We start from the raw sequence: 12,020 nt of genomic DNA, 5'->3' as shown, positions 1-12,020 counted from the left end.
CCCGCCTGGCGCAGGGACGGACGATAGTGATTCCGGGCCTGACACCGAGCCCGTTTCGGAAGAAGATGAAGGAGTCGTCGCTTTGCATGACATGGAGGCCACTTACACTAATGCGAGATGGCACAATTTGGGAGCCAAGAGAAAAGATAAGGAAAGACACCTGGTGGAGAATGTGCACCAGATGATGGGTTCCTTTGGGAAGTAACAAGCTACTTATCTGTCACGCTAGGTACGGTGAAGTACCAAGCGCTCTGCAAAAAGGAGGGGAAATCTGTTTCTAGAGGAAGGGAAGATGATGACCCCTAACCAAACTTACTGCTGGTCCCTGGGGTCCCTCACCATCCACCACCACATATGCGCCAAGCCAGATACCTGACTATAGGTATCCCTAGTCATGAGCCCTAAATAGGGAATGGATGGTATGAGCTCTTCGTCAACCCCACTAAACACTATAGAAGACACAAGGAGGACACAGAGGGGGAAGAGCATGAACTACTTATCATTAGATGACTCAGGTAGAAGTTCAGCAGAGCTTTCAGCAACGATACCACAGAAGAGTACAAACCACCTGTTTGCAACCTCGGCTTGAAGGAACTGAAAATATCACCAGCACCAGTCCAAAGGAAGAAAGGGATATTTAAACACCAAGGGAATACATAGTCCAATGAAAAAAGGGGTATTTAAACAAAAATGGAACACTGATGGTCCAGAAGCAGCTGGGTGCAAGGTGAGCTCCTGCTGGGTCCAAAATTGAGAGAGATGAATCCAGCAGAAAAGCTGTCTATACAATGAATACTGACAGCAGGAACAATGGAAAGTCAGGGAGTATCTGTGCAGCCAAACGCTGTGACCCACCAGTGACATTATCCTTGCTTTCAGTATACAGAAACAGATGTAGGGCAGAGAAATTAAATATCTCGACCCAAGAGAACGCTAAGGAAGGACACCTCTATGCCCCTGGATCTGTGATCATGACAAATGAAAGTTGTAAAATCCATACTGTCATCTATAGGGGAAAAAATTAGGGGTCTCTTAATTTAATAATGAAGATGTGCTGTGTTCAGTTGGTTTCCACATTCGGCAGAGATTGGAGATTTGATAAGAGTCCCCATTAAGATCTGAACATCTATTTTTGAACCAGCTATTATGTGCTGCACTAAAACAAGGAGTGAATGAATCATTGCAGCCTGACGGAGCTAATGTATATCAGAAATGTACATAACAGTGTGCGGAGGATAAACAAATTATCTCTTACATAATTTGTGCAAACACTTAAAGGGAAAGCTGAGAAACGTGTGACGCCCCTGCGGTAACCAGGTGTCACAAAACAAGGTAACATCACTGTAACAGCTCGGATCCTACATAACTGTGCCAGTCACTACACACCAGGACACTTAAGGCCACTTTACACACAGCAACATCGCTAGCAATGTCGCTGGTGAAAGCACCCGCCCCGTTGGTTGTTAGTGGCGCACAACATCGCTAACACCCATCACACGTACCTACCTGCCTAGAGACGTCGCTGTGGCCGGCGAACCGCCTCCTTTCTAAGGGGGCGGTTCGTGCGGCGTCACAGTGGCGTCACTAATTGACTGCCCAATAGAAGCGGAGGGGCGTAGATCAACCGGTGTAACATCCTGCCCACCTCCTTCCTTCCTCATTGACGGCAACCACAGGTACGATGTTGTTCCTCGTTCCTGCGGTGTCACACATAGTGTGGGGCCCCGTGGTGCGGTGTCGGTGCAGCTGTGCATTACCTTCAGGGACTCCACGCGGCTGGATCTTGTCACAGGTAGGAAATCCTCTATTTTGATTGTCGTGACGCCACTCCCAGAATTGCGGTCAGTAGAGACCGCCACTGCAGGTTAGGGGTGCCTGGGGCTGATAGTGGGTGCAGTTAGTTGTAATAGCCTCCTGAGAGTGAGGCGTACCCCAGGGCCCCGTGTAGGTGCGTGGAACTACAAGTCGCAGAATGACTCACACGCACAAGCAGAATGTCTTTCAGGGGTTTTACTCACTGAGGGTGGCAGGGTGAGTAACCCGGGCGTAGCTGGGATGAACCAGGCTGGAACCAGGTGTCCTTCAGGCTGACTGATGAGGGTGGCTACCGACTCGCCTTCCTTAGCCCTTTGCGTTTTGGGGTAACCCCTGCTTGAAGCCCTGCTGGGGTCGCCCAGGGAAGTTGCTGGTGCCTCTCTCCCCTTCTTTTTGGCCCGTTTGCTTGTAGCCTGGACCAGGTCACTCCGGCTGCTTGCCTCCTGTGAGCTATGGGCCCTCACTTTGCTACGTGGCTGCGGACTCTGTGGTGTTGTCTTGGGGGTGTAAAGTGCCCCCTCATGCAGGTTTGGCAAAGGACAGGTGGATCTATCCCTGCACTGGGACCTGTTACCCGTTTGGGCCTGGTATCTCCCTGACAGTCTCCTTACTCTCCACTCCGTTGCTCTCTCTTTAGCCGTGGGTGGATTTCGGGCAGCACTACCAGGTGACCGATCTCCCCCGTCGGTAGTCACTGCGCGTACGTGGTCAGAATTGTGTAGAGCTACAGGGTCTGCTTCTGCCCTCCCTGAACTTCACCACTCAACCGACTTCGGCTCACTGTTCCCTCCTCTCCTGTTCTTGCCTACGTCACCTAGCAACCAGGCTCTCTACCACACCCCTTGAGTGGAGATGGAGGCTTCGCCCCCCTCCTGGGATCCCCAGGGGTCCTCCCAAAGGTACATGTGTGAGACCTGATCACTATGCGCCTGTGTAGTCACACCTCGGTCAGCCTTCTGGATTACCTGTTTTGTACTGTCCCCAGCATGGGTGCAGTACTCAGTGGTGCCTGACCAGGTCAGGGGCGCCACATTCCCCCTTAGTTATCACCAGCACGTCCTCGGGCTGCAAGACAACATTTTAAAATGTGTAAAACAGTAAAACATGGTAAAACATTTTAAAACCACCAGGTACCATACATCACCACCCTCCACCCACAAGTCCGTTAACCCACCCTAAACCCTCTCAGGCAGCAGGTCACCGGTTTCTTTTGGTAACCAGGTCTGGGCCATCAGCTTCCCCAGACCTTTCTTCCAATCTGCCTCTCCTGTTGGCCGCGCCTTCAGCCACTTCTGGCAGGATGTAGAGGCGGCTTTCATGGTCTGGTGATTTCAGGGTATACCTGGCCTGGTGGAGCCGCGCCTTCAGCCACTTCTGGCAGGATGTAGAGGCGGCCTCCACAGTTGGTGCTGACCAGGTACCCTCTTTGTGGTGGAGAGCCAGGCCCCATAAACAGGCGTGCTCCCTGGTCGTGGTTGTACCTCTGGGGTAACTATAAACACTGCGAGAGTTTGTGGCTATAGACAGTTCATAGCCTATGGTCCATACACGAAGTGCAAAAGGATTTTCTCACATCCGTTCATGTGGGCACATTTCTTAAACTTTTCTGTAACGTTGCAAACTTCAAACTTTAACTCGCTGTACTTTCGTATTTGACTTTACTCTTGTTTACTAGGGCTTTTGCCTATTGGGCTTTGGCACCTGTCTTCATCATCTGTTGTAGAGATAGCGGGGTCTCTGTAGGGGTTCCTGGTACATGGTGTGACATCCAGTGCGTACCACCCTCTTTCTCCTTGATGTTTTGTGAACTCGACCAGATCTCCCGTTTGTAGGTTTCTTCCTGGGTGTCCTCTGGGCAAATGGGCTCTAACGTCTCGCCTGCTTACAAATATGCCCTCCTTTACACCAGGTGCTACTATAAAGCCATATCCAGACCTTAGACTGAAGTCTTCTACAACTCCTTGACAAAGGGGGCCTCTGACCTGGGATTTGGCCCTTCTCAAGGACCGCTTTTCCTCTAAGTCTCTGGCCGTGACCTCGTCCTTCTCCTCGGGAGACTGCTGTGCAGGTGGATCCCTTGTCCTGCTGCGGCGCCGTGTCCTGCGGGCTGGGTCCTGCCTGGCTGCCACCTCACCGCTTGCAGGCTCCCAGGTGATGTATCTGGACAGATCTTCCTCAGCGGAGGATGTCGGACCCTCTTCATCCCAGCGGGAGTACGGCAGCATCTCTGGCTCTTGGACTGGTGCTGCATCCACTGCTGATGGCTCTGGAGTCAGCTTCTCAGCTTTCTGGCCTCCCCTCCCCCTTAGTTCTTCTGGGCACTCCTCTTGTGGCAGCGCTAGGGATGGATTTTCATCAGCAGGCCAGGGCGGGGGACTCTTTGGCATGAATGTTGCAGGAGTCTTCCTGTGGGTATGCGGAGGGAGCAGATACCGGTCCACCATCTCCTTTGGGAAGTGGGCCTCTAGATCAGCCTTCAGCTTCCAGTATTCGGGGTCCTCCCCCAGCAGGGACTTCCCAGCAGGGACTTCCTTGGGCTGAGGAGCGGTGTCTGCTCTGGCCTTGCAGGCCGGGGTAGATAATTGTACAGTCTTGTCTTGGCGGGCCGAGCCTGGCGTGGCAGCGGCCTGGTCTTGGCGGGGCGAGCCCGGCGTGGCTGCGGCCTGGGTTGGAGTCGCTGCAGTGACCGGATCTTGGCGGGCCGGGCCTGGCGTGGCTGCGGCCTGGGTTGGAGTCGCTGCAGTGACCGGATCTTGGCGGGCCGGGCCTGGCGTGGCTGCGGCCTGGGTTGGAGTCGCTGCAGTGACCGGATCTTGGCGGGCCGGGCTGGGCGTCGCTCCTGCGGCCTGGATTGGCGTCGCAGCTGCGATGGGATCGGTGCGGGCCGGGCTGGGCGCTTCTGCGGCCTGATTCAGCGTTGCCGCGCCGGGCGCCTCCTCAGGGACCGCGGGCGTGGCAGCAGGGGTCGGGGCATTCGCGCTGGCAGGGGCAATATAGGACTCACCCATCGGTGCCACCATCGGGACCTGAGCCGTCCTGTGGGGCACTCGTCGCGCGGCTCTCTCCTCATAGGCCTCAACTGCCTCAGCGATTTCCTGCAGCTCCGCACGTCCCTCTCGGATCTGCTGCACGATCCTCGCTTCCAGTCGGTTACTGAACTGGGCAAGCTCCCAGGACCACCAGGCAGCGGAACCCGTCTCTGGGCTCCTATCTTCAGACGCCATCTTCACCGCGTCGTCGCTGCTCTGCAGATCTTTTCTCAGCAGCAGGCCTCCGACTCTTCCTTGCAGCCTCAGTGCCAGTTCCTTCACCGCCTTGAACTCTTCATCCAACAGCAGGCTTATCAGTTCCTGCTCTGCCTTTTCCAGCAGCAGGCTTCTGGCTCCCTTCCTTTCCCGACGTCTCTGAACGCCTCCGCTCTCATCACCTGCGAGGCCAGGACTCTGCAGGGGATCTCTGGGTAGCCACACCTCTTCGTGGGCGGTAACTTCTCCCAGCGCGGGCTGTTGTTGTTTTTCAGCGCGCTTTTCATGGTGGCAATATGGCGGCGCTTCCAATTTTTCAAGCGGACCGCCCAGGCACATGGTCACCTGTCTGAACAGGTCTAGTCCTTATCCTGTTCGTGACGCCAGAAATGTGGGGCCCCGTGGTGCGGTGTCGGTGCAGCTGTGCATTACCTTCAGGGACTCCACGCGGCTGGATCTTGTCACAGGTAGGAAATCCTCTATTTTGATTGTCGTGACGCCACTCCCAGAATTGCGGTCAGTAGAGACCGCCACTGCAGGTTAGGGGTGCCTGGGGCTGATAGTGGGTGCAGTCAGTTGTAATAGCCTCCTGAGAGTGAGGCGTACCCCAGGGCCCCGTGTAGGTGCGTGGAACTACAAGTCACAGAATGACTCACACGCACAAGCAGAATGTCTTTCAGGGGTTTTACTCACTGAGGGTGGCAGGGTGAGTAACCCGGGCGTAGCTGGGATGAACCAGGCTGGAACCAGGTGTCCTTCAGGCTGACTGATGAGGGTGGCTACCGACTCGCCTTCCTTAGCCCTTTGCGTTTTGGGGTAACCCCTGCTTGAAGCCCTGCTGGGGTCGCCCAGGGAAGTTGCTGGTGCCTCTCTCCCCTTCTTTTTGGCCCGTTTGCTTGTAGCCTGGACCAGGTCACTCCGGCTGCTTGCCTCCTGTGAGCTATGGGCCCTCACTTTGCTACGTGGCTGCGGACTCTGTGGTGTTGTCTTGGGGGTGTAAAGTGCCCCCTCATGCAGGTTTGGCAAAGGACAGGTGGATCTATCCCTGCACTGGGACCTGTTACCCGTTTGGGCCTGGTATCTCCCTGACAGTCTCCTTACTCTCCACTCCGTTGCTCTCTCTTTAGCCGTGGGTGGATTTCGGGCAGCACTACCAGGTGACCGATCTCCCCCGTCGGTAGTCACTGCGCGTACGTGGTCAGAATTGTGTAGAGCTACAGGGTCTGATTCTGCCCTCCCTGAACTTCACCACTCAACCGACTTCGGCTCACTGTTCCCTCCTCTCCTGTTCTTGCCTACGTCACCTAGCAACCAGGCTCTCTACCACACCCCTTGAGTGGAGATGGAGGCTTCGCCCCCCTCCTGGGATCCCCAGGGGTCCTCCCAAAGGTACATGTGTGAGACCTGATCACTATGCGCCTGTGTAGTCACACCTCGGTCAGCCTTCTGGATTACCTGTTTTGTACTGTCCCCAGCATGGGTGCAGTACTCAGTGGTGCCTGACCAGGTCAGGGGCGCCACAATAGCGATGTGTGCTGCCGCAGGAACGACGAACAACCTGCGTCCAAAAGCAGCAACAATATTTGAGATTAGAACGACGTGTCAACGATCAACGATATGGTGAGTATTTTTGATCGTTAACGGTCGTTCCTGTGTTTCACACGCAACGACGTCACTAACGAGGCCGGATGTACGTCACGAATTCCGTGACCCCAACGACATCTCGTTAGCGTTGTCGTTGCATGTAAAGTGGCCTTTACGCTTAGACCCAGGTGACAGGGCTGGGCACTGTGAGCTAACAGGCAGCCACCTGGGGGAGGAGCAAGTGCCTGGGGAGTGTGGGTAGAGAGTTGACAGCAAAGGTGTCAAGACAGACAAAGGAATCTTGAGACACAGAGAAAGAGAAGGAAACTGGAAGGAGAATGAGAAGTAAAAAAGCCGGCGGAGTAATAGTAAAGACACTGCCAGGACCTGAGGAAAAACATCAGCTATTAAGTGGAGAAAGTATCTGGAGAGCAAGAGATCAAGCTCCAGGGACAGTGGAATCCTGTGTGGGTGGAAAGCCAGCGCTCCCAGTACTTTGCACGCACGGGGTGCAGATCCCAGAACAGACCGGGACTTCAAGCCTTCTGTTAACTCTGCCAGGCGGGTGGGTTTCCAGAACTCATCTGCCACCACTAATGTCCGAAGCATCTGTGACGCCCTGGCCTATCAGGTCGTCACAGGGTATTGTGCAATCTGCCCTTCTGCATGATATCCACCTCCTCCTTGGTTACGAGTCCCTGACCTTTCGTGTTGCTAAGAACAAGCTAATCAAAACCCTAGGAACACTCTGCACCACACCCACCAGACACACCAATGGGTAGCCTGAAGGGAATAGGGCCACCCACTTGGGGGGGTTGGTTAGGGAGGGTCAGGAGAGAGACAGTATGAAGTGACTCTCTAGAAGAGAGGTCAGGAGCTGGGCTCCTCATGTACTAGGTGGCAGATGTTGGTCTAGGCCTGGTAAGACCTGGAACCCCGGTCGCAGGGGATCGTGACAAGGGGCACGGACTGTCGAGAAGGGCATCTCCAGGCAGGGGCCAGGGCACGACGGGGTACGTGGACCCTAGGCCAGGAAGTAGCTTCAAGTGTCCTGGTAATTCACCCGACGAGGACTGAGCCTTCAAGATCCGTTCTCCACCCGCTCCAAAATCAGGGTACTAGCGCAACGAGGGGGATAGGACTTTCCCAATCCGCAGTCCAGAAAATCCCAAGCATGAACCCTGAGAGCAAGCTCACCCAGTTAGCTACACTGGTGAGCAGGACCCGACTAGTTCTACACTACAGGGGCCAATCAGTAGAAAGGTGCCAAGGAAAAGGTCACGGGCTAACAAGCAACACCAACGGGCACGGGATCCTGGCGTGCTCCCTCCCTGCTGAAGCGGTGCTCAGAACTGTGGTTTACAAGTGGTCGGTGTCAGCGTTATTGGACTGAGTGAGTACGCAGTGACCCGTACCTCCCCAACGGTATCCCCCGCTAGTATCAACGAGCCCCGGGGAATTCCCCCTACCCACGGAGGGGTTAAACACCTGGCTGCCATTCCATCGCCACCAGGTGCTCCCAACGGCAGCGGTGGTACTCCACCGTGGGTGGTGTCACGAACTTTACCATACAGCCCCCTGTAAATACCCCCTTTCTTTTATTTCGAGTGGTCGCACGACCCCCGGGTCCGGAGACCCCTCGAGCAAATGCGGATCCGAATCCGAGCAGCTCCGACTGCTGACATGGGGGCGGTACACATCAGCAGCAAAGGGAGAACTGGGACATATTCCCTTAAATAGTCCAAACTGCCTGCGGCAGGACCCAGACACCAGAGAGACCTTCCGGTGCTTCAAGCCAGGGTGGACCCTCACACACACACACACACGAGTGCAAAGGTGGGCGAGTGGCACCAGGTCAGCTGGCACAGGGACACAGGACTCGGGCACACCTGGGACCCAGCACGTCCCCAGGGTGTGAACCCAGCTGTAAGTAAAAGCAACCAAACTGCACTCCCCTGTCTGCACTGAGTTACTTCCCTGCGCCTCCACGTTAACCCCTACCTACCCCTGGGGAAAAACCCTACTCCCGGAGGACTTCACATCCACGCTGCCCCATCCCTCATCCCTAGAGAGGACTGGCAGCGGCGACCATACCATCCCTGGCCGCGCACCGCGAGTGGCGTAGTCGGACTATTTTTATTATTTTCCTTTTATTTAAAAACTGATCGCCGGTGCCCCCGGATCCGGGACCCCTCGAGCCACGGACCACCCGGATCCGAGCAGCTCGGCGGCCCCGAGGCGCCACAAACGCATCAGACAATGCAACCAGAACAAAAAGTTGGAATTCCTAACATAGCCTAACATGTTGATCCAGAGGAAGGCAAAAAACCCCATGAAACAGACAGTAAGCTCCATATTGGTGGAAAAATTCCTTCCTGACTCCACATACGACAATCGGACTTGTTCCCTGGCTCAACACCCAATCACAAAATCTAGAGCACATAACAGGTAATATTATATTTTTTAATAAAGGCATCCAGGCCTTTCTTGAATTTTAATAGTGAATTAACCATTACAACATGTGTGGCAGAGAGCTCCATAGCCTCACTGCTCTTACAGTAAAGAATCTGCTTCTGTTATTATGATTAAACCTTCTTTCCTCTAGACGTAGAGGCCCCCTAGTCCCCGTCGCAGTCCTGGGTGTAAAAAGATCATTAGAAAGATCTCTGTACTGTCCCCTCATATATTTCTACATTGTAATAAGATCGCCCTCAAGCTTTTATTTTCCAAACTGAATAACCCCAAGTTTAATAACCTGTTCTTTTAAAGGGAATCTACCGGCAGGTTTTTGCTATATAAGCTGAAGCCAGCATACTGTAAGGGTTAAGACAGAAAGTTCAGGCATGCATGTGTTGTCAGAGTCCATTCTTTTGTTTATTTGCTATGTTTGTTTTACCCTGTGGACCCTCATCATTACTGTGACTAGCTCCCTCATGCCATGTTGTCCAGCACGCCCCTTACCCTGATTGATAAATCACTATCAATGTACAATCTCTATAGAGAGCCTGGTGTGGGGGGGAGCAGCTCTCTCAACTCTGCTACATGACTAAAACTAAAAATTCTGATTGTGTCAGTATGGTTGCACCCAATAATCTAAGTGATATATCATTGGATTGAGATCTCTTTGCCTTTAACATGCTGCTCTCAGATAAGGTGGCAAAAACCTTCTGACAGATTCCCATTTGTAACCTTGGTTGCTTATGTCTCCACCCGCTCTAGTTCAGCTAGATCCCAACAGATGTTTGTTTAACTTTTTTCCAAAGTGTATGGGGACCCTTAGGCGGGCTTTGCACGTTGCGTCATTGCAAGCTGATGCTGTGATGTTGCACGCGATTGTCCCCGCCCCCGTCGCAGGTACAATATCGTGTGATAGCTGGTGTAGCGAAAATTATCGCTACGGCAGCTTCACATGGACTCACCTGTCCTGCAACCATCGCTCTGGCCGGCGACCCGCCTCCTTATTAAGGGGGTGGGTCGTGCGGCGTCATAGCGACGTCACACAGCAGGCGGCCAATAGGAGCGGAGGGGCGGAGATGAGCGGGATGTAAACATCCCGCCCACCTCCTTCCTTCCGCATACCCTACGGAAGCCGCAGTGACGCCGGTAGATGTTCCTCGCTCCTGCGGCTTCACACACAGCGATGTGTGCTGCCGCAGGAACGAGGAACAACATCGGACCGTCGCGTCAGCGTAATCATGGATTACGCCGACGCTGCACCGATGATACGATTACGACGCTTTTGCGCTTGTTAATCGTATCATCGAGCCTTTACACACTACGATGTCGCATGCGATGCCGAAAGTACGTCATTTTCAATTTGACCCCACCGACATCGCACCTGCGATGTCGTAGTGTGCAAAGCCCGCCTTAGAATTGGCATATGGTGGGTGGGGGCCCTGTTGCAGATCTTCATTTAGACCCAGGAGCATCAAGCCAAATGTTCCTGTGTATGGAGGCCTAGGGAGAGGTAGCCATCTGTAGGCTTTAAAGTCTTATCTACTCCTCTAGCCACAAAGGTGTTAAATTGACATAGTGTCTGTGTCAGTCCAATAAAAGACTCCTAGTTTCCCCTCAGACAATCCCGGTTTCTTATCATAGGCCATAATTACCATAACAATATAAATAGAACAAGACAGGCTCAGTAACGAAATAACTGCGTCTCCCACATCACCGAACATCTCTGTCGCCTGAGACATCGGAAAATACTCATGAGGATGCAAAGTGAAGACCATCGCTGGTGATCTCCGTAACGATGGGCCTGGATTGATAATACTACAATTGTTTGTTTTCATTTCGACTTTAAATTTAGGCGGAATATGTAGATAAACAGTTACATGACTCGCAGGCTTTCTCATGCACTTAAAACCTTTGAGCTGACATTTCATTTCATCCCGCTTCTCCCTCCCACCATTCAATACTTAATGAGCCGTCTCACAGATGGTGCTGGAAAACTGCGTAAATATAGCATGGGTCAATGCAAAATAAAAAAAAGACTCATAAAGCAAAGATGGCGTAATTTATGTCGACCCCTCTTGGCCAAGTCCAGGGGATATCCTAATTGCCTCAAAAATAATGATTGGGATAGTGTTATTGGAGCTGTGAATGTTTTCTACTGAAAGAATCCAGCTGCCATAGTCTATTAGGATCTATTCACACACATTCCCGGAGAGGTCAGGAGACAATGATTGGGAGATAATTGTCAGGATTCCTTTATTCTCCAGTGTTATTGTTTAGGTATTACATCCAGGGTCTGTCTGTCCGACCATCACCTTATTGGGTGAGTTATCTCCCAACATAATGAAGCTTAGGCTTAAACCAAACAGGACATCCTTAAGATATGAAGGTCTTCTTGGCCAACATACTTAAGGTACCGTCACACATAACGAGATCGCTAGCGAGATCGCAGCTGAGTCACCGTTTGGTGACGCAGTAGCGATCCCGATAGCGATCTCGTTATGTGTGACACCTACCAGGGATCAGGCCCCTGCTGTGAGGTCGCCGGTCGTTGCAGAATGGTCCAGGCCATTTTCTTCAAAGGCGCTCTCCCACTGTGACACACAGATCGCTGTGTGTGACAGCGAGAGAGCGACAAATGAAGCGAGCAGGGAGCAGGAGCCGGCGTCTGACAGCTGAGGTAAGCTTGTAACCAAGATAAACATCGGGTAACCAAGGTGGTTACCCGATATTTACCTTAGTTACCAGCCTCCGCAGCTCTCACGCTGCCTGTGCTGCCGGCTCCGGCTCTCTGCACATGTAGCTGCTGTACAAATCGGGTTAATTAACCCGATGTGTACAGCAGCTAGGAGAGCAAGGAGCCAGCGCTAAGCAGTGTGCGCGGCTCCCTGCTCTCTGCACATGTAGCTGCATTACACATCG

This window comes from Anomaloglossus baeobatrachus, chromosome 7 (genome assembly GCF_048569485.1).
Source record: "Anomaloglossus baeobatrachus isolate aAnoBae1 chromosome 7, aAnoBae1.hap1, whole genome shotgun sequence".
Classification (NCBI taxonomy): Eukaryota; Metazoa; Chordata; class Amphibia; order Anura; family Aromobatidae; genus Anomaloglossus; species Anomaloglossus baeobatrachus.
The sequence above is the reverse complement of the archived record's forward strand: the minus strand, read 5'-3'. Positions refer to the sequence as shown.